The sequence below is a fragment of the Micrasema longulum genome, unplaced genomic scaffold (genome assembly GCF_059751315.1).
Source record: "Micrasema longulum isolate JH-2025_06_02 unplaced genomic scaffold, ASM5975131v1 h1tg001430l, whole genome shotgun sequence".
NCBI lineage: Eukaryota > Metazoa > Arthropoda > Insecta > Trichoptera > Brachycentridae > Micrasema > Micrasema longulum.
In genome coordinates, this window is record NW_028278616.1 from 481,800 (window position 1) to 506,886 (window position 25,087).

The 25,087-nt window shown below is 33.0% G+C and overlaps 1 protein-coding gene across 2 annotated transcripts in view; it reads left to right on the plus strand.

The window, feature by feature from the left end:
- Positions 1-25,087, plus strand: part of Arl4 (ADP ribosylation factor-like 4) — a 212,177-nt gene that overhangs the window by 121,199 nt on the left and 65,891 nt on the right. The window contains exon 3 of one of the 2 annotated variants that reach the window (XM_088235728.1): positions 24,682-24,739. The exons of the other annotated variant lie outside the window; for it this stretch is intronic. The gene's annotated coding sequence lies outside the window, so the exon portion shown is untranslated. The remainder of the gene's footprint in view (positions 1-24,681; positions 24,740-25,087) is intronic. 2 annotated transcript variants of the gene reach the window in all.

Below are 25,087 nucleotides of genomic sequence, written 5' to 3' on the forward strand. Positions count from 1 at the left end.
TCATTCCGGGAAGATGACATCTTTTGAAGTAATGTCAACATGACAAAAGACGTCTTTAATAGATATAATATTATTTATGTTTCTCTAGAAATAAAGATCGCACAGCTGGCAATTTCCCTAGAGGAAAACAAAGTTTGAGCACACTAAATTCTGTTGACAATAATTTGTATTACAATCTAATTTAGAATTACGTATCATACAAAATTAATGTCAACTTGTTTTAAAATGTAAATGAGATTTTTTTTAAAGATTTTTAAGTTTTGATGTACTCACCTATTTCATTTTTCATGGAAAACCATAATCTTTTTATATAAAAAAAAATTATAACATATGGATGAAAAATAGTAGTTTTGTGTATGAAATCGAAATAGAATCCTGGATGGCTTTTAACTCCGGTAAAAATCGACAAAAACGATATCAAGTGGAGATAGGCCTGCCTCGTAATATAGTAATTGGCGCGTTCACCATGATTGAGGTCCCGGGATTCAAGGAAGGTCGGAATGAAATATAGATTTGTAAGGTGGTTTCACACTGCAATAATTAATTTTTCCATGATTGCCAACTAAAGCGTAAGACAGATCATATTCATGTAACAGATGATCGATATAGTATGAATTTTGTGTACCAATGTAGTGCCCTTTGCACCATCGGGTGCGGATGTCATTGGCTGGTTTAAGTGACCACTTTACACACTGTGTAACATTCACCATTCTGCCCATCTTTGAACATCCACATTTCCTCAACTCTTCCATCTGTTGACTTTTGTGAAGCAAAAGAGCTGAAACCTTTATTACGTGGGTGAGATTCATCCAGCTGAACCAAATCACCTACTAGGCAACGCCTGAAAACAATTTTCCAATTTTTATACTTCTCCTTTTACCGGGTAGTTAATTCAACAGTGTTTGAGTATGTTCAAATGTTTGCAGTCTGGCTGTGTAAAGTGGCCACTTAAACCAGCCAATGACAGGTCATAAGCCCTGTAAATGCCTAGACTTCCAAATTCCCTTCTCAAAGATGTTTTCCCTCTCTGTTGAAATGAATTTAAATATGAATAACTCCCTAGGGAGGAAATCCAGCCAGTCTGCAAGCATTTGGACATACTCAAACATTGTTTTATTATTATCGAAATTCAAATATAATGGTAAACTGTGCATAATTGCTTTTTTTGACGGTTCGCCCTTGCTACATGGGACATGAAAATTTATAAAACTTAGCGGTTGTTAACATATTATAACACAGATAAAGAACATTTAATTGAAGGTAATATAGAAGTCTAGGCATCTACAGGGCTTATGACCTGTCGATGGCTGGTTTAAGTGGCCACTTTACACACTGCGTAACATTCACCATTCTGCTCGTATTTTAACATGTATATTCCTTCAATTCTTTTATCTGTTGATGTTTAAACCAGCCATTGACATGTTATAAGCCCTGTAGATGCCTAGACTTCTATATTACCTTCACTTAAATATTCTTCATCTCTGTTGTAATATGTTAATATAAACAGCTCCCCAGGGAGTTGAATCCAGTCAACAAAAATTTGGACAAACTCAAAATATTGTTAGCAGTTGTTATTTCATTGTTTCAGTCTATAATGTGTTGAATTCAAACATCATTATTTTCGGTTCTCTCTGACATCCAGCAGAGGAATTGTATTAATAAACCTCAAATCCAGCAATTTGCGACTACTCATCAGCTCTACAGGAAACCCTTCACTTCCCCACTCCCCCCTTGCCCATCATTACAGATCCTTTGAAGCTCAACTTGATTAATTTAGTCTCTTAAATGTCGCACGCTCATGCGATACTCAACCTCTGTGTTCACGTTTCCTGGTTCCTTTATTTACGCTAAGCTGTGAAATTTAAATCCAACGAGTTCTTCAAATCATTAATTGGCCTCTTATTAACTTAAACGCCGACAGAATAGAAAGATGTCGCCCACGGAACAATGTTAAATAAGATTTTACACTATTTAAAAAAAAACAGTAAAAATAATGTATTATCTTTATATATATAATTCCTCTGTACGTGTGATGTCACCGTACTCCTCCTTAACGGCTTAACCGATTAACATGCAGTTTTTACAGAAATATAGGTCTTTGCGCTGTGCGTGTTCGTAGGTATTAAAATCTTCAATCGAATATGTACAATAAAAGTTAGGTGCATAAATGTTTTATTCATCGATCTACCAGGGTTGCATTCGAGGAGAATGCGTTTGCAAAAAAATGGAAAGATATTGTTTTTTTGTGGATAAAAAAAGTTTGTTTTTGAATGTTTACAAACAGCGTTTGTTTTTTGTGGATCTCAATCAGATTCTTTCCTTAAATTCCTTATAATTTCTATCCATTTATTTCTTTTTATTAGATTTTTGGTAACACTAAATAAATATTACATTCAATACATTAAAAAAAGTCGTATTCTTACATAAGTACACCACTTTGTCGGTGAGACGACCAGAGTTTGACGCTTCCAAAAAGAATGCCATATATAAATAAATATTTATTTTACTTTTTGGAATTCAACCATAAACAAGTACCTACGTAAATTAAATTTTATTTGAATATCAACAATTTTTAATTTTTGAATTTAATCACAAACAAGTACTTAGATAAAAAGTATTTTTCCAAGACGATAGCAGGCAAGCCAACGTTCGGGCAGGACAACGTCTGTTGGGTTCGCTAGTTTCATATAATCTTTGAACAAACAATGATAAACCTTGTCGCTAAAAATATGGATAATACTCCTTTGTATCGGATGCACAATATAGTAACTGTATAAAACGGTTTTTTTTCGCATCACAACAGCATCCAGGAGGCCTAATTTCAGTGGCGCAGTAGCACAGAACACCCAGGCTCGAGAAAATCACATTTCATTTTATGTTCTCACCGGGAATCGAATCCGAATCCTTTCGTACGTGAGGCAAGCGTCTTAACCACTACACCACGGTGGCCGCCAGATCGCCTAGAATGACAAGCTCAGTCCTCCTGCACAATTACCGCTGGTCCATAGTACAAAATCAAAACTGTTGAGACATTTGCATACGATCAAAAAGTTAAATCCACTTTCGGTAAGAAAATCCTTTAGATTGTAAACAAAGCTTTTTAAAAGTTCTTTTAACCTTATATAAAGGACATCATCATCATTCCCTTTCCGCACCCAATGGTGCATAGGGCACTGCATTAGTACACCAATCGCAGTGTATCTTGATCATTTTTTAATTTTTTAAATATTTTTTTTTTACATGAAGGTAAGATGATCGGTCTTACTTACGCTTTAGGTACCAGTCCAGATGAAATATTCTAATGTAAAAACACCCTTTTAAGTTTAAGTCAACCCCATTTCAGTTAATTATATATATGCTTCTTCATGTGCTGTTGTAATTGGCTTAGGCACGTATGTGCCGTATGTAATCTGACATGTTTAATGCATCGAAATATTATGTATTCCAAAATTTATATAAAGTCCGTATTTATTGAAATGGTTGACAAACAGTGCAGACAGTTTTATCAAATATCCAGTCTTGCTTCTAATCCAGTACTTAAATGAGACTTCATTCCCCGGTCGGTGACCTTTGAGTTAGAGACTAGAGAGTCTCTCGGAGACAATAATAATAATTAACGCAGATGCTCTCCTTAAGCCCTCCTTACATTCTCCTTTAATTCTGCATCCCAGACTTTCCACTTCATCCATTTTGAGATAACTCGAAAGGGCAAAGGAAATTATATCTCGGACGGAAGAAAGTCATTTCCCTTTTAAAATTCTGTCGGTTTTAATTAAGATCGCAATTTCGAATACTTAAAATGACATATATACGAGTATAATACGTATTTTATTATATAAATAAAAGACGATTGATACTTTAATCCACTGATTTGGAATATCCAGTGACCGGTTTCATCGCTTCCGCGACATCTTCGAGACTGGTATCTTTGATAAGGAGTTCAATGTATTTATAAAAAAACAGAGGTAAAGATAGATAATTCAAAATTATATGAAAGTAAATTCAATAAAGTTTTTTTTTATCTCAAGGATTATAATCATTTTTTTTTCGGGTTAACTAATGAGTTGATTTAATACTATTTTAATGAGTTAAAGTATTTTATTTTTAGTTACCCATTCTTCGTGAGTGTGATTTTTGTCAATTACGATTTCTGAAAAACAAAGGGTAAAATGTCACTAGTAAAAAATATTACAATGGGTAAAGTAATGGAGAATGCACGTGTGTTAAATAATAAATTACAATGAACTTCCATCAAGAATTTTCACTCACAAACTTAAATGTTTTACAATACGTATGTTTATCTTTTGAGAAATAGCAAATTTTCGCTTGTCTTCTGTTGTCGATATTTAATTTGTCTCTTTGTTTTGTGGTATGTTTTCAATGTAATATTGATCTCTCAAGGACAAAAACTTTTTACAAGAGAGGAGTTAAGGACTGGATTTTCTTTAGTAAAAAGCTCCGTCGGCCTCGTGGTGTAATGGTCGGAGCGTTTGCCTACCATGCGTCTAAATAAAATTTAGTAAATGGGGTCTAGAATTTCAACCGTCCATGCGCTCAGTAGCTGCAAGACTTGTTGTTATCTAAATTCTAATTTGATAAATTTGCTTTTTATTTCGTTTTTAAAATATCACTTAAACTCTAAACTTCATTGTCAAATAAAAAAATTTAAAATAAAAATGTAAATAGGGGCCAGATTTCTTATTGTCTATGCGCTCTGTAGCTGCAAGACGTTCTGTTATCTAGCTCATACATATTATAATTGTAATATATCAACATGCGCTCTGTAGCAGCAAGACGTGTTGGGATATTTATTTATTGTACAGCGCCCTTGAGGTGATTTTCACAAAAACGGCGCTATATAAATTATCCAAACATTATTATTATTATGCGAGAGGTCTCGGGTTCGACTCCCGACATGGTTGATATAATTTTTTTATTTAAAATGTATTTTTTTACACTAGAATATTTCATAGTCCCTGGACTGGTACCTAAAGCATAAGAATAATCATCTTACCTTCATGTAACAAAAAATATCAAGAAACGCTGCGATTGATGTATCAATGCAGTGCCCTATACACCATTAGGTGCGGAAAGGGAATGATGATGATAATGATGATGAAGAAGAAGCTCCAGATGATTTTCCGAATGTTTGAGTTTGCTGTTATTTATTATTATTATTATTATTATGGATAACTTATATAGCGCCATTTTCGTAATAAAATACCTCAAGGGCGCTTTACATGGTGATTCTATTGTTAAGTTAATTTAATTGAAGCTTTTAAATTTGTAATTTAATTAAAATAATTTATTTTGTTGTCACGTGCTACGGATTTATTCAAATGATTTAGAGAACAAGTGGGTTTTAAGTTTTTTCCGAAACATCACTTCACTTTCACAGCCTCGCACCTCTTTTATATATTTTCTCTATTATATTTTCTCTTTTATATATTTTATTTTATTATTATTATCTTTCTGACCCAATATAATATTTGTGATGATATACTCGTATGTCTGCGTCAACTAATTACTCGTCCTAACTCGACTTTTAGTCCCACGGAGTTAGGACTTGTCTCAAAAAATGTGTAATAAACTACTCATAAGTGAATAAATAAATAAGTGTTTGTTCTAACAATAAATTATTTTTTTTAAACATCAGTTATTATTTTCGTTCCACGTTTGTAAATATTCTTATATCGTTATTAAACCTTTCGCATTGTAAATAAAAATAATGAAACTCACAATGCGTGTTTCAATAATACAATTCGCTCATGACAATCGTGTTTAACAAAAACAATAAAAAGTAGCGATGATGTGTATTTTTCTTATTAATTTAATAACAAGGTGTGTTATAATCTGATGTTATAACAGTTTGCATCAAAATGTTTTTATGTTTAACTAATCTTGGATTTCGGAGCACGAATTGATATCATAAAAACGTTAACCAAGTAGCTGTACAAACTTATATTATTTATGTTGTTCGTGAGTTCTTTAAACACTGGTTTTGTTATAATATGTGCTGTGCATGTTTCACAATAATGAGATCATATAACGATTTAATGGTTACAAAAGTCCTAAATTCGTGTCCTAGAACTCCCACTACAATATTCATGGAACACAATAAAAATAGATACAATAGAAGACGATCGCAGAATCCATAGACTGTTTCTGTGTTGGCGCTGGCGGAGATTCTTCTGAAATAATTGAAATACGTGCTCGGTGCGTTGACGCCTGAAGGGCTTTTATTTTTTTAATAATAAATTATTCAAAGTAGGAAGTTGGAATAATTTTAGTGTTTAGGTTTTTCCAACACGCTACCTTACAATTCTGTGGCATTCAGGAAAAGGGTAGGTACATGTCGCTAAATTGAGAAAATGAGTCAAATATCCAGTAAGTTTCTATAAGGTCTATGGAAGGTTAGGTGAGAGGATACAAGTTAGATTTTTTTTAAATTTATTATTATTAAATAAGAACTCTTGCCCTCCACACAGATAGTAGCCAGGCTCTTGAAAGAGGCATGGTGGCCGAAAACCGATTTACAGAAACCCGTCGCAATTATGGATGTAAAATTACCTAATTTTACCAAAAGGAGCGGTAAAATACCGTAATCTACGGTATTTTACGGTAATTTTCGGTAAGAAACGAATTCGACGTACTAATTTTTATTTTTCAAAAATATTACAAATACGAGTAGCTTTGTTTTAGGACACTTTACACGACTGCGAAAACCAAGTTTAAATCCATCGGGTGGTTGTCGAGATTTATTAGTAGAAGTATGGGATGTTCAAGTTCATTCGGTATGTACTTTTTTCTCTTATTTTATTTTTAAATATTTTATTTTTATTTTTTGAAACTCAAACAGGATCGGTGAACATAGGGCCCTTAGTAAAACCTTAAGTTTGTGACCTTGAACGACCACCGTTCATGCCGCGATTTTGAAAAAATCGTGCTTTAAATCAGTTTTTATGTATCATTACGCCCCTATAGACTTTATAGAAAAAAAATATACGATAGTCTGAGAAAATAAAATTAACTTAAAAATCGTAATATTTTTTTTTTCGTAGGATCAATACTTTCCAAGATACACGTTTGAACACCAAATACATTTTATCAAAATAACGGAAAAGCCGAATTTGCACTAACTTTTTACTAATTATTTGATAGTTGACCTACCATAAGTCATCATCATCATTCCATGTCCGCTACCTAGTTGGAGCATATGGTGTTCACAAAAATCCTCCAGGCATCTCGGTCGGATGCCAGCTCCTGTGCGTCCTCCGAAAAATACCGTATTTTACCAAAATCTGGTAAAATTCCCGTAAAATACCGCGGTAATTTTACCGCCTTGCATCTCTAGACACAATAGATCTTCATCGGTCGCAGCGACGACATCAAGAGATTAGATAGCACTGACCCCATTTCGAAGAATTTGAATAATGTCAAATAATTCAAAAGTACTATTAGGTAAACAAGTACATGTAACTTGTATCAAAATTGCCTTTATCAACATGGAATAAGCAAATATGATAAGACACACAATATGACACGTACCTTTTTCATTCTTAAGTTTACGCATTTAATATTTATCCTCTGATGGAACCCAAAATTGTATGTTAAATAATTAAATCAGTAGGAAACTTTAAATGACTAACCTGAACAATCATCTAATAGTAACTAGTACCTCTTGACCTAAATGCCACAATATCATAATACAAAAGGGTTTGAATATTCTTGTTAAAATAGCGTTTCAGAAATATTTGAGGCGTACTTAGAATACCTAAATATAGTACCCGGCAGTTGATACAGTTTATCGGGCTTTAGAAAGAGACTGCCGACTTTGTAGAGCGTCGTCTCTGTCGCACGAATCCGGTACCTGTATAAATGTATGAATGACAAAGACGACGCTCTACAAAGCCGAAGATAGCCGATTAGGCCGGCAGTCTCCTTCTTAACCCGATGTACATTATTTAATGCCGGGTACTGTAGGTAGGTATTTCTCGGTACCTACAAAATTTGTATTGTAATAAAATTTATCGATCTAGATAAGTAAATGGTGAAAGTTTTTTAAAGGATTATTTGAATATTGGGACTGTTTCTAAATATGAAAGAAAATCTTAATACCTTTGGCGTTGTCGTGAATTAAGCAAACTTAAAATCATTCCTTTTTGTAGGACGCTGGCGCACTAATCATCATAATGTTTGGATAATTTATATAGCGCCATTTTTTGTGAAAATCACCTCAAGGGCGCTGTACAATAAATAAATTTCCCAACACGTCTTGCAGCTACAGAGCGCATAGACGGTTGGGATTCTAGTTCCTCGTCTCTAATTATGATATATATGAGCTAGATAACAGAACGTCTTGCAGCTACAGAGCGCATGGACAATAAGAAATCTAGACCCTATTTACATTTTTATTTTCAATTTTTTTTATTTGACAATGAAGTTTAGAGTTTAAGTGACATAACATCATTTTATTTAAAATGAATCAGTGAGGAATATGGTCATTAGGAAAAATTAAAATAAACGAAATAAGGCCGGCGTATAATTTACCATACTTGCAATATAGGGAGCAATGAAAGCAGTAAAGTTTCATTCAAATAAAACCATGGTTTATGAAATCGAAATTTTTAAATAGTAGGTATGTTTATTGTAAAAAAATTTAGCACGACGGAAACCCATAGGAAGAACCTCGGTTTACAAAACGGTTTTCGGGTATGTAGAGGTAGTTCTTTCGCTGTAATATACCTACTACATATTTATTTCTTAATCTGTAATATTCCCACTAGTATTTTTATTTAGATTTCACATTAAAATAAACAGTTGTTTTGTATGTATTTGTACATTCAAATTTGACGTGAGATTACGTAGGTCGACTGTCGCCCATGTACTCGTATATAGCGTTCAATAGAACTTGAATAAGAGATTGATAACTGATCTTATCATCTTACGAGTAGCACACAATCATAATATATACTTCCTAGTTATAAATCGATCTCAATGTCATACCTACAGGATATCCCACAAGAATCGACATACATTTTTTAGCCGTCGCGTCGGTCGTGTTGTGTTTTATGTAGAGTCACTATCTTTCATTATTGTCTTTGCCAAAATACTGCTAAAATGTTTATATTTTTGCATAAAAAAAAAAATATTTTTAAAAATAGGCTAAATTTTAAAGCCTTCATTACAAGAAGTTTGCTTGTCAATTAATCATGACTTAGGTTGTTTTCAAATACGTATACATACTATATTTTGAATGTCTTAACCCCAGTGTGCGTTTTTTCTCCTAGATTAAACTCGCAGATAACACAAATTATATAAAGATTCTTAATTTGGAAAACAGTATTTCTTAAGGGCAATTTTTCTTTGAGATGGTAATTTTGACATAAGACCATAATTACTTTTATGCGTCATATTTCAGGACATATGGCGCTCGACGCGGCCGTTTTTAGCACTATTGATTTCTAGAACAATTCGGCCAGTTGACATTTCAATTGAATACCTAATATCGTCTGAATTCTTTTTTATTTAATTTTTACTGAGTTTTGTATTAAACGAATGGATAATATATCTATATAATATACTATATCACGAAGTTACGTTGTTTGAGTTGATTTCATAGATGAGAGTTGTTGTATCACACAGAACCACAGAAAAATATCAATTTATAGTATATATTACTTACATTATATAAAAAAATGCGTCTTAGAAGAGGAAAGCTATGCCTAGTTAGGCAGTTTAGATGACTCAATAGCAAAAACTAAAAAAAATGTAACGATTAAATTAAAAAAATATTAAAAAATCAAATACATATTTAATTTCTTACTTCTACATTTGTTTTATTTAACATTATTTGAATTATTGTCATCAGTGTAAACAATTTTTTAGTGTGTGCATGGGTTTACACTAATAATATAAAGAAATTGACCATATATTTTGTATATACTGTTTGTTTACCTAATGAAATAAGTAAATAAATTACTAAACACAAATTTTACAATAGGCTTCAGAACTGCTTATAAATGCAAATTAAAACCTTACGAAACAAAAGAAAAAACCCCGGTTTTTTAAATAATTTTGGGTGTGCGGAAAGGGGATTTCACTGCCAGTGAATGCCAATAAAATATTATTTCATCTAAACAAAAATCTTCAAAAGTTCAACGAGACCTCAGTTTTCGCCGCTATTGTTAAGTCTGTTAGCTTAAAAGTTTTAAGACGCTAACTCATTGTTATAATCTCCTACTGGAGCGATAACCATTTATGCTCGACATGGTTGAACTTTTTACGGTTTTACTTTATACATAAATTCAAGTGATCCCCCTTCGGTTTCTTTAAGCACTCTTCATACTACCCGTGGCGACGATTTAGTATTTAGGATAATATTATAATGTAGTGAAACATAAATCAAAAGGACGCCAAGCGGCTGTTAAGTTCGTGAACGGAATAAGGATTTTTGTAATGACTGTATAAATATGAAATTATAAAGAGCATATCGTTAATACAAAATTATCCCAATAGCTTCTTTTACTTTAAAATAATTTTATAAATTGTGAGCCATAGAAAAATTATCACATTTTCATTTGGGAACTGAATAGTTATGAATGAGATTCTTCCTTAAGAGTGATAACACGCCACTGGCTTACGGAGTCGCCCATATGGACAAAAACCATTCTATGATTATCAACCACAAAGTTAGCTACAGTTTACAGCAATAAAACGGACTGAAAGTATTCAGGTCGGGAATTTTAAGCGCCAACCGAAACCGTCCGTTAACACGTTTGTTTTTAAACTAAAATCTGAACCGACAATTTAGAACGCAATGGAGCTAAAGGGCTTCTCTAGTGCATTGTTACTCTGAGGATGCCTCGCTCCACTAGACCTCGACACCAAAAACTACTACGGCTAAACGTCATTACCTACACATAAATATGGAAACATTTCAGTTAACCATAAAATTTACAGGAAGAAAAAGAGTACCACAATTTTAACAATGAATTTATTGTATTAACTACGTATGATATTATATATTGTCACAAAAATGTTTTCTTTAAATGTACGGTCCCAAATGAGTTTTTTTTAATAACTCCTGGAGTATTATTTATTGTTTTTTTTATTTTTTTATTTATTTATTTTATTTATTATTTACATACAGGGTGTTCTTTAAACCCTATCACATCCGAAACCACGATGATCAGTATGAGCAAGAAGACATATTAGCACATTAAAATATTTTTTTAGAACGAATAAAATTTAAAAAAATAAAATATTAAAAAAAAACAAATGGTCGCTAACATCTGCAGGAAAGAATAAAGGGGGGGGGGGAGGGGAGAGTCTGACACACCGTTAACCACGCGGCGGCGCCTCCCTCGCTTCTCCCCTGCAGAAGTAAGCAGCTATTTGTTATTTTTAATAATTTTCTTCGTTCTAAATATTTTTTAAAAAATGCCAATATGTCTTCTTGCCCATACTGATCATCGGGGGTTTTAGAACAGGGTTTAAAGAACACCTGTATAATAAATTCTTTCTTTTATTACAGGACTCACCAAGCCAATTTATATGACTTGTCGGTGAAGATCCTTAACATAAAAATATACAAACATATTACAACAGAGATGAAGAACATTTAAGAGAAGGTAATATAGAAGTCCAGGCATCTACAGGGCTTATGACCTGTCAATGGCTGGTTCCTTCTCTTAAATGTTCTTCATCTCTGTTGTAATATGTTAATATAAACAGCTCCCCAGGGAGTTGAATCCAGTCCTTGTCTACAAAAATTTGGACAAACTCAAAATATTGATGAAAATATACGATTACGCCATAGTTTTTATTATTTTTTTTCTTCTTAAGTTTCGTTTCTTTTCTATTTTATATTATTTTGCACACATACCAAAAGTAAGAACCTGACTTTTTTTGGCAAGTCGTTCGTATCTTTTGTTTTAATAAAGATTTTATTAATAAATAAAATGTTCTCATAACAAACCAATCCGTTGTTTTATGTTTTTAAATTATTTGCAATAAATATTATTTTGTTTTTGGTGGTGTTAAAAATATTTCAATTTAAATGCTATTAATATTAGTAAACTTCACGGTAAAGGATAATACATATTCGTGACGTGGGTTTTGGATTCGATTCCTGGTGAGATCATCGATGGTAGCTGATATCAAAGTTTGGGTATCACTAAGTGTAGTTGTTACTGGCTTATACCCGACATTTAAAAATAATCGTTTTTTTTTTAACTAGCGTTCTAATGTATTTTAATTATTATCTACACATTTTTTCTCATATTTGGCACGCCAAGGGCTACGCCAAGTTTCGTCATTATGGTTTTAGCTGTCTCCGGATAATTTGGAGCTAAACGATCTTGCTAATCACTGCACGTTCTCCCTTTATTACGGCCATTTTCATTTTTAAGACCGTAACCGTTCAACTTATCCCAAATTAAAATTTTAATTTGTTTGTGTGATTCTTACAATACTTTATTTGATAAAAACATAAATAATAATAATAATAATAATGTTTGGATAATTTATATAGCGCCATTCTTGTGGAAATCACCTCAAGGGCGCTGTACAATAAATAAATATCCCAGCACTTTTTGCAGCTACAGAGCGCATGGACGGTTGGGATTCTAGTTCCTCGTCTCCAACTATGATAAATAACAATTATGATATATAGGAGCTAGATAACAGCACGTCTTGCAGCTACAGAGCGCATGGACAATAAGAAATCTAGCCCCTATTTACATGAAGTTTAGAGTTTAAGTGGTATTTTAATAAACGAAATAAAAAGCAAATTTATAAAATTAGAAGTTAACAACAAGTCTTGCAGATACTGAGCGCATGGAAAACCAGCAGGGTTTCGTCGGTACGTGCTTCTGTTGCACGATGTTAATATTTATCGAATAGTATCGGCGATACGATATCGATACCAATAGTTCATTTAAGAGAATGTGAATACTGTGTATGATGCAAAAACGAGGTTGCTTTCGTAAATTGAATAGCTAAATATAAAAACTTTTTAAAATTTAACATAATCAAACTTTCAGAAAACTGAAATTAACATCGATAAGATTTTTATTTATAAATTTCTAAAGCGCGAAATTCGAAAGGTATTGGTGTATCGGCAGATAAATTTTGCCAATTTCGATATATCGGAAACACCAAAGTATCGCTGATATACCGGTATTGGATACATTCGTACAGGTGAGACTGTTGAGGGGGATTGTACCGGATAGCATAATCCATGAGGCGAAGGTGTATATTTTAAATTCTGTAATGTCCTGCCGGTAAAACAACTTTGTGACAACAAATTGATTGAAGATAACTTTGTTGATCCGGAAGATAAAAAAAGGATTTCCCACACTCACAACACTAGATTAAAAACTAAGGGCTCCCTGTTTGTTCCCCGAACTGCAAATTACTTCGGAGAGCGAACATTAAATTGCGTTTTTCCAAGATTGTTCAATGATCTCCCACAAACCACCATTAACATGAAAGATCTTCAAATGAAAAAAAAGAACTGAAGTAACATCTTCTAGATACTTTATAGTACCTGTTTATAAAAAAAAAAATATATATATAAATAAAATAAATGTAATAATATAAACCTATCATAAAAAAAAAATGTGTTCCACCGAAAAGTCTTAGAAAAGTTTCTTAGAAAACTTAGTGGGTAACAAATTCTTGTATGTATTTTTAATTATTAAATAAACGCTACTCTGCAGCACTGAAACTGAAAAACCAATTTAAGTCGCTTTCTTAAAAATATTTTTACATTCTGTTTTTCTATGAAAAATGTTTTTCTTACTTCATCAATTTGGCTGTTTGCTGACGACACTAAGATTCTCAAACAGATTGACATCCCTTCCGATTGTTCACTATTACAATCTGATTTACTGTTTTTTAGCACCTGGTGCTTATCCAATAATCTACATATCAACTTAGTAAGTGCAAGGTTATGGATTTTTTCGTCTAAAAAATCCAATCATATACGAGTACTCACTGATCGATGAAATATTATTAAATATTATCATCTGTGTCTAGTATATGAGATCTAGGTATCATACTTGACACCAAACTTTCCTTTACAATATATATTGACCATGTTATCAATAAATCCTTAAAACTCCTTAGATTTATTAAAAGAAGCACACCTGACTTCAAAAATATCAGTCTCCTTAAAACTCTCTTCTGTTACCCAATTCGCCCGCACCTAGAGTATTCCTCTGTTATCTGGTCTCCATATTATGATGTTCAAATCAAAAATATTGAATCAGTTCAATATCGATTTTAACAAAGATAGGCTATAGGTTGGGCTTGTCCAGAGACCAATATACTTGACCAATATACAATATATGAAATAAATCCGACCTTCTAGTCCCATTTAAAATTATCAACTCACTCTTTGATGCGCCTGAACTACTGAGCTCAATAAAATTAAATATCCCAACTAAAAACCTCAGACAAAACTTACTCTTTCATACCGATAACCATAAAACTAACTATGGTTTTGATTCCTCTATGCCCAGAATTCTTAGGTCTGCCAACAATCATACCAGTCTTGATTTCTTTGATAACAAGTTGTCTTCTTTCAAACGATCACTGAATTAGATTCAATTACAAACACCTATCTCCCGCTTCCACTCCCACCAAGTCTACTATATACCATTGTGTCTTTTTACTTTCCTTTATAATAATTTTCCATGTATAAATATGTCCTTTAAAATGCCCATTGGGCGTATATATAAATAAATAAATTATGGAATTCGGTAAAGGGTGGGAAGTTCGATGGTTTGAGAGATTTAAATATTGCATTTGAAAGAATACAATACCTACCATCGTTTGACGACGTACTGGAATTTACAAGTCTTCACCATAAAATAACAGATTCTCTTGTTTGTATTATTGTTAATTTTTCTAAACCGTTACCTTCCTTTGACCTTTTTTACTACACTAACTCAATTAAAACAATTTCAAATGTACGAATAAATAAATTTATTATTATGGAAGATCAAAAGTTTAAATTATCCAGTCAGTATTAATTTATTTGTAATCTCGTAAATTTAATGTGTTGCACATACTTTGAGATTAAAATATTCAGTTTGTTGGTACAAATACGTTATGTCGTTGGGGTTTTGTTACAAACACGCGATAAACATCAAGAATAATGTTATGGTTTTTATCTGTTTTCGGAGATATCGCCTAGATCCCTAAAATTTCCATAAATCCTAAACAAACTTACTTTGTCTCTTAGAAAATAAAAAACGGCTTTGTCACGCAACCCTTTAGCATACCCGAGCAAATAAATTTCAAATTGTACCCAATATTCGCCCATAAATTCGATTTAACCGGATTGTTTTAGTTTGTTTGCTTTCGACGAACTCAAAAGTATACGAATAACTTTTCAGCGAATATAAAACAAAATAATGTTGATCAACTTTAGGATTATAATTTTGTATAAATAATGTTTTATAATTCAATTATAAAGTATTCTACCAAAGTAGCTATCGCAAATGTCATTTTCTTTATAAAAGTATGTACCCACTAGCTCCGTTTCGTACGTACGTATCAGCTTATAAGATTATTTTTAACCTTACTCAAATATAACATTACATTAGCTATTATTATATATTTTTTTTCATAAGGAACTGCACTAGATTATAATCACCATAATCGTCATTATCACGATGAGGAAGTACCTGTATGCTCAGGGCTAGTATACATCAAGTTAAAAAAAATCTAGCGCGTAATTTACGAATTAAATAGTGCTATAATCGCCTTTTCTACCCCCTAGAGAGCGTTCAGAATCGCACTGCTAATTGTGTTTTTAGGTTATTATGATTATATTATGTAAGTACATCAGCCTAGATGATAAGAGTGTTCAATGTCCTGGATATCATGTTCTCCAAAACGAAATCCATTTTCTGGAGAGGTGTACATGTTGAGAACCTGATTCCTTGTAAAGTAGGTAAGCGTGGTTAAGGCTCTCAGGAGGCATCCGCAGTATATGGTCCAGTCTTGCCACGTCCTGGACGTCCGCTGCTGACTTTTCGTCGGCAGTTTATGTCAACTTCGGGACAAGAAGCTGACTCGGGAGAACTCACAGGAGCTGGCAGCCGATAGAGATACATGGAGGCTCTCTGTAGATACCATATGCTCCAACTAAGGACCGGACATAGAATGATGTTTGGATTTTGTCTCAGGGGAGACACCATGGCAGGAGACAGCAAGAAATTAATAATAATGATAATATTTAGCTGATTTATATAGCGCCATTTTTGTGAAAAATTGTATATACTTAAACTTACATTTTAACTAAGCTAAAGTGACATATTATTTTTTTTATATCTAAAATTGAGGGTATGATAATCTAAAGAAGTGAGATTTTAGTTGGGATCTGAACTGACTGGGACAGTCGATGATTCGTAAGTTTGAAGGCAATCGGTTCCAGGCAGAGGGACCGGCAACGGCAAAAGCGCGATCTCCGAATCTAGTGTTTGGGGAGCGCCGGATTTCGACAAGTTTTCCTCGACCTGAATCTCATGCTGATCTAAGAGTAGATTTTCTTTGACATGTATTTTCCCTAATACAAAGGTCCGATAGGTATCCTGTATATACCATTAAGCGTATTTTTCATATGTTTATTGAAATATATGTGTATGGAAGAATTTTCATATTCCCTTATTTAAGGTATTCTCCATCCCTGTTGTAATTTGTTAATCTTAATGACCCCCGAGGGGGTGAAATCCAGTCTTTTGTCTACAAACATTTGGACAAACTCAAATATTGTAACAAAGTTAATGCTTCAAATATTAATAATATATTATTTTCTATATTTATAAATGATTTATTGTTCTAATAACATGGATGCAAACTGTACAAATTGGCTGTGGCCGTTAAAAAATAAATATATAATATACTACATCTCTTTGGTAATATATTAATATTCTAAATAAATTAAATATGCCGAGTTTAGAACACAATCCTTGTCTTTTAACCTTTGATAAAGAAACAGTTGTTTTTCGAAACCGGTTGGGATATTACTAATTTTAGTGGTTTTACACAAACAAAATCGATACGTAGTTAAACTATGTATTTTCCAAACTAATGATTTATTTATTTACCACGCTGAGTTGCGTGATTAAAGTTATAACAATACCCTACATAGTATATACCAAATGTACCCCAATGGAACACTTCCCAGAGTAATGGACATTCGCCTGCTTGTATGGTCATATAAATTGCATTTAGGGGAGAAATTTCAGGCGCCCTAACCCACCCCGCAGAGAGGCTTTGTATGAAAGACGCGCCATTTATTTATAACGTAGCATTTTTGTGAAGTATTACAGCACTCAGATGTGGGGAAGCTTCCCACGTGACACACATCGTGTGTTTTATGTAAGAAAAAAAAGTGATATTAAAGAATTGGTACGTTGGTTTTTTGCTCAATCATTGCTGTTTTCTGCTCATAAAAATGGTTCATAAAGGCCTTGAATAAGTTGTTTTGCACTTTGGATTTACAGCTTTACATACCGAAAGACATTTTATCAAACTCCATGGCATATCAATCGTACTAAGTTTACATTTATTTATTTATTCATAGAAATACACATATCGCAAGAAAATATAATAACGTATCCCTAACTCTGTGAGGCCAAGAGCCATGTGTTGAGTTGGGATACAACATACTGGAAAGTGGAAACATGCACATTTTGAAACTTCTTCTTGGACCAGTTGGTTTCAAACCAAGGCAAAGAGTTGAGGAAATATGGATTTGAAAATTGAAAAAAAATTTCAGGCGTTGCCTAGTATGTGAAATTATTATGTCAGATGAATCTCTTCACAACAATAAAGGTTTCAGCTCTTTAACTTCACTTAAATCAACAAATGGAAGAATTGAAGAAATATAGATGTTCAAACATAGGCAGAATGGTGAATGTTACACAATGTGTAAAGTGGCTACTTAAACTAGCCAATGACAGGTCATAAGCCCTGTAAATGCTTAGACTCCCATATTCCCTTCTCAAAAATGTTTTCCCTCTCTGTTGCAACAAATTTAAATATGAACAACTCCATAGGGAGAAAATCCAGCCAGTCTGCAAGCATTTGGACATACTCAAAACATTGTTGAATTGAACATGTTTAGAATAAAAATGTATACGTATTTTATTTTTCATACAAAAAACTCAATTTTACTTTATAGATAAAATTGAAGATAAATGTTACCTTCCCATCGTAACGTGGGCCCGGCATTCCCCCTGTCTTTCAAAATTAAATATTAATCATTTTAAGATTGTTTTCCCAGTAGACTTGACACGCGGAGAAAGCTTTCTACTTTCGACACAACGTAAACAAATTGAATACTGTGACTCAATCGTCCCCTTTACGGTGGACCCTAATCTTTTTATGGGTCAGAGCAAACCAAAACATCTAAGGATTCTAGTCCACACCCTTGTATCGTTCCTGGCCGTTCTACATTCTTTAGTTCCAGGATGTTCTATATTCCAGAACGCCTAGAAAGTTCCAGAAGGGTGAGAAGAAGGGGAAAGGAGTGAATAACAAGTTACCGAGAAATGAAATATTTTTAGAAGTAAATAAGAAAACAAACAAACAAATTGTCGGGTATTTCTTTCCTTCGTCTGACATCAATTTTGTCTGGTCCAAAAAGTTTATAATGTTGTTTATATGTGTTTTTAACTATATTTCTTCAGAAGGTGAACAGAATTCGTTACAAATTGTAAATTTGTGATGTTTTTATTTTATTGAACTTCCTGTTTTTCTTTCCTTTTAAGATATTTTAATGAGGGGTTTATAATAATTTATAAAAGTTTTTGCGTTTAAAAATAAAAGGTTATGGTGTTCGCAAAATATAGAAATAATTTGATGCGTTGTCTTGTCAGTTTAAAGCTGGAACAACACACAAATAATATAAATTCATGTAAATAATAAGATGGATAATAAAAAAAGGGTGTCAATTAATCCTTGGTTTTTGCATCCTATCCACGATTTTTCCAAACCAACGTCGTGCAAGCGCTTACGTTTTTAAGTGCCTACATCAAATCACCATAAATATAAGGTACCTAAAAACATTTGACGATCGTCAAGCGGCTACAAATGTCCATTGTGGATTGTCGCTCGCACGTAGCCACTAGTTACGCTCGACATTATTTGACGACCGTCACTTGTCGGCGACAAATATCGAGTGTGTTTGAAGAAACATATAGACAGGCAATAAACACTACAAACGATAATATTTCACGCAATATTATGAACTAGTCAATCTTAATATAGGAGTTTTCTTTCAATTTTTCTTGCCAAGGGTTGCCGACTTCACGTGTCGAAGATTTTTTTACTTTAGTACAGCCTTGATTGATATGGCAAGTCTCCCTCTAAACATTTCCTAAGGGGTTGTGATGGGAATCCTCTTACGGCCTATCAATATCCACAGAAAGGGAAGATGGATACACAATTTATGGCATCCTGAATTTTCATAGCTTTCTATGTATGACCCGCATTCCTACTTTTCTATATCCCCTTTCTTTGCTTAGAAGCATCGCTGTATCTTAGCTTAGTTAATGAGCCACCCGCATTTTTTTATTAAACCTTTTAATAAAATTACGAATTATTTTTATTGTATTAATATTTTGTTCATTTTTTTAATAACTTTGTTTACAACACTATTTAATTGGAATTCCGCGCTTAGTTATATGCTTAAATATAAAAGACATACTACCACTATCATCACGCCATTTCTCCGTAGGATAGGCAGAGAGGTTAAAGCAACACACGAGTCTTTCTTGAAAATCATTCCTAGCTTCTTTCACATTCATATATCCTGTCATACATAACCAGACTTGAAATTTTAGTTCATCTGATCATGCTACGAGGACCGTTTGACGTAAAGCTAGCCTAAGTAAGAAAACGCACGATTTTGTTTTTATCATTTATTTTTCATCATAGTCCCGTTTTAAGGCCATACCCTTTTCAAGACGACTTTCCAACTTCTTCATCCCTTCTGAAATGATTTATTTTTTTTGAACTCTTCAAAATCGTGAGATTTTTCGGTAGTCACATCAGTGTTGGTTGCAAAACGACGTCCTCTAAGCCATTTATTGAGTTTGGAAACAGGAAGAAGTCGCGAGGGGCTAGATCTAGTGAATACGCTTGATGGTCAATCAACTCGTAGCTTAATTGGTTCAATTTTGCCTACACGACGGCCGATCTGTGAGTGGGTGCGTCGTCATGATGAAAGACAACTTTTTTGCCAGTCAAACCAGGAACCAGGGCGTTTTTTCTTCGATTCGGCATCAAAACGGTCCAATAATGCTGCGTGGTAATCTTTAGTTATTGTTTTACCCTTTTGCATGTGATCAATAAGAATAATGCCTTTCGCATCTCAAAAAATAGTCATCATCATCTTACCGGCTGATTTGTCTGGGTTGTCTTTGCCTTCTTCGGTGGGCCTTTGCCGCCTCCTTCTGATCATGTTTTATCTTCACCAAATGCTTCTACGAATCCGTCACACGTGTGCGTTTTTGGTTGATAGATCACTATCTATCAGCAAACGTGGCACCTATCGCGCATATAACTTTTTCATATCCAACTGTTAGCGTATGATGGCACACGCTCAGTTGATATGTTTTCAGCCTCTGCTAGCTTATGGATTTTCGACGGTTCGCCATAATCATACGTGGATTTTGTTGTCGATTTCTGTTTCAAAAAATTTGATTTCAAAAACACTCGTTCGACCACGAAAAAAATCAGCTTTCAAAAATTTAACTCTTGCTAGCGATAATGCAAACTCGCCTTAAACAGCATCCAGTTCGGCTTTGATTTTTACATTGTTTTTTTCCTTACTTGTGAAGGAACTTAACCGCTCAACAATATTCAACTTTTTCAATTTTTCACAACACATATAAGTTTTTTTTTTTTTTTCAATAGAGAGAGAAAACATTTTTGAGAAGGGAATATGTAAGTCTACGCATTTACAGGGCTTATGACTTGTCATTGGCTGGTTTAAGTGGCCACTTTACACATTGTGTAACATTCCCCATTCTGCCTATGTTTCCTCCACGTTTCCTCAACTCTTCCATCTGTTGACTTTTGTGAAGCGAGTGAAAAGAAAAGATTATTATCAATAACAGAGTATGATTTTACATTATTACATAAAGTGGCCACTTAAACCAACCAATGACAGGTCATAAGCCCTTCCCTAGACTTCCATATTCCCTTTTCAAAAATGTTTTCCCTCTCTTTTGAAATAAATTTAAATATGAATGACTCCCTAGGGAGGAAATCCAGCCAGTCTGCAAGCATTTGGACATACACACACAAGTTGCTTGCTTGCGACGGCCGTAAAAACCAAATTAATTGTTCTTTTTGCTTCAAATTTCGACCGACGTCATGTGTTCGGTGGCAGATGTCAAAACCGTTTCGTTGTAACGTAACGCCATCCATCGAAGACTAGTTTTCTGTCAAACTACTCTCGTCCGTCTTTTTTAGCCATCCTCGTCCTGCGATACCATTCATTGTCGCCATTCATATAAGTTTTATCATTTTTTGTCATCTATTCTTTCCGTATAACCAAACTATCTTAAAAATCTTTTCTTTATTTTATCTGTCTGAGATTTTCAATCTCGTCTGATTTCATCATTTGTAACACTGTCGCACTTAATATTTATATATATTTTTTTCCTAATGCAATTGAAATTTTTGCCATTGTACTATAATCGTATTCCCCCATTTCCCCCTTTTCGTATATTTCCTATTCCGCTATTTCACATTATCCGTTCCATTATTCGGCAAATGCCTTATTAATACAAATACCATAATATATTACTGATTTCCCGCGCTAAACCGCCCCCATCCATAGAGAAAATAATATTTTTGCCGTATTATTAATTCATAATTTTCTCGAAATATCTGCAGCTACTTTCGTTTATAGAAAAAATTCTTAGTTGTTTTGGAATAAAATGCACGAACAGTAATTAGATGATGTTATGCGATTGTCAGTCAACCTACAAGACATTTAAAATTAGCAACGCGAATAATCTTTTACGGTTGTCAAGTAATTCAATAAACAATTATTTTGCAATCAGTTGTTTTGGTTTAGTTACTGTTTTTAAGTCTTTGTTGTTTCATAAACCTTGAAAATATAGTGGATACAACAACGTTCATAATTTTCGTGGGTTTCTAAATTCAATCACGCAACACTCAAATAAACATATCACAAGATCTTCGATACAAAGACTACTCAAACATAGAGTACAAATGTACACAACTTTTGATCAAAGAACAAAGAGTACTGTGCAATTGAAAATTACAACCCGCTTTCACTGTCTATTAAGACAATACTCGTAACGAACATGCCATAAAGGCTTTAAAAAATGGATGACGCAGGCGGATAGAAAAAAAAAAGATAGTTTTATTCCACCAAACCAATTTTCATTTCTTTCTCTGTTGATAAAACATTTTTTAATTCATGTTATGAGTGTTATTTTTTAAAAAAATCATTGTTTTTTTTTCCATATTACTCGTTTTTTTTTAATCTAAAATACGTTTTTTTCTTTTTTTATTATTTCAAAATTATTGCTACCTTCCTCGCATTTAAAAAAATATATATATGTCGTTAGCAATAAGAACTTAAGATGTGTCCGTTCTAAAATTTATATTTGAAGTTTGAAACTCTTTGGATAATAGACGACAGATTGCTGACATTATATTTCTATTAAAGCTTTTAAATGGCATTACTGACTTTACTAAGTTTAATTAATTTCCATGTTCTTTTTAAACGTACCCGTCACACCAAATTATTTTACTGCACCGATGTAAACACTAATGCAGCAAAAAGTTCGTGCATTTATAGAATATGCAACCCATACAATAATATTATTGAAACCAATGCGAGGGATATTTTCAACTTTAATAATAATAAATTCAAAAGCGAAATCAGCGACAGCATGCAGGCATTGTCACCGTGGGTGAGTAGTGATGAGTAAATATAATATTATTTTTTCATTTTATTTTAAATTTACAATGGTTAATATGTACAAACATTTTATTTATGGTTTTCCAAATTCTTTTCTTGTATAATATAACTTTATTTATGACACATTACGTATATTGAAAATTATAAGTTTAAGATAATTTTTAGACTAGTTTTAAGTATCTTTTATATTATAACCGTATTATTGTTTATGACTGTAGATTTCAATAAATAAAAAAAACATAATTAATATAAAACAACTTTATCAAATTACTTAATTTAACTTAATCTATAAAAATAATCCGCCTCCATTGTAAACAATAAAGGTGGGTTAGATTTATTTGTTGTGGGAGTAAAATATAAATATTTATTTATTATTTTTTATGTTTTTGATTTAATATTTTATCAATTTGGTTCTCATTATATCAATTATCATTAGCAATCTGTTTGACAAAAACACGTGACTTATTAGCTCCATATGTATCAATGTTATATTTTACTGTAAAAATTAAATAGGATAGATTTTATTAGATAAGTATACCCCTTGATCAAGAAGCTTGTGTTGCTTTGAAACCAATCGGTAGAAAAAATAAAATATAAGTGGTTAAAAACAAAGCTGTTTTATATTTATTTTATTATATGTTCATTCATTTATTTTATATTTGTTCATGAAAAAAAAAACGTCTTTTACTCTTAAAGTATTATCGCTAAATTTAATACGGCTTTGGAGATAAAATAGTACATGATATTACTTATAACTTTATGTTTCGTAGAGTTGTAGGTTGGCTGAATTTTGCACAATGCCTTTCAATTAGGCCACAAAAAAAAACTGTGTATCTATTATTGTTTGTTATCTTGCGTGTCGGCAATCTACGCGACTTTTTTGTTACAAATTTTGTCTATTTTAACAATAGTAGATATTAAGTTATAAAATATTACGACTTCGCGTCAATGCCACTTTCGTGCAAGTAAATTGAAATGAAAAATGGGCAATGTTCTAAGTACTACGACTTTTTTGTAGATGTTCGAGTTTTGATAATATTTTACCAAGTGAAACGTTATTCATTTTCTTTTTTAAGTAATTATATAATAAATTATGTAAAATAGTTCATATTTTCCCTTTTTTTTGTGTAAATTTACTGTTTTTGAACTAACTAACTAACCATCACGCCATTTCCCCAGAGGGGTAGGCAGAGAGGATAGAACGCCACACCACTCTGTCCTGGCACACTTCCTTTGCTTCCTTCACATTCATACATCTTCTCATGCACGCACGTCGATTATTCCGACTTTTCACATGACCACTTTCAAGAATTTGTTGTACTTGATCATGCCATGTCTTTCTCGGCCTTCCTCGACTTCTACAACCAGACACATTCGCATCATAAATCTTTTTAGCCGTTCTTTCATCATTCATTCGCTCCACATGACCGAACCATCGCAAAAGACCTTTCTTAATTTTGTCGATAATGCTTAACTCAGCCTTGCATTCTGCTCTAATTTCGACATTAGGGCACCTATCATACATTGTTTTTCCGCACATTCGCCTGAGGGATCGCATTTCAACAGCATTCAGTCTACTTTCGTCCCTTTTTTTCCAACTCCATGCTTCGCTTCCATACATTAGGGTTGGTACCAGAACTCCATTATGAACTGTTTTTGTATTGTATATTAATCGAGTTTTTCTCTTTTTTTAGGATATTTTTCACTGGATAGGAGTCAACATATTACAGAAACGTCAGAAATAAAAAATAGGTAACATATACTTTTCGTTGTTTACATGTACATTAATTCTCATGTTGTGTACCCGAGGACAGACTTACTATGGTAGATATTATCATCATATTTTTATTTTATTTTTTATTTGAAAAAAAAAAAATACTTGAATTCTTAATATTTACTCAAATATTAATTTTTTTCTGAATTTCCTTAAAGTAGTAAATAACTTGTGCTGAAAAAATGGAAATCGGAGCGGGATTTGAACCTCGGACATTTGACCCGTGAGCCCACAATACTTCCACGGGATCACAACCCGGTTCATAACATAGCTAATTTCGAGCTTCGAATTAAACCTTTGATCCTAGCTGCTTCTAAGGTTTTAAA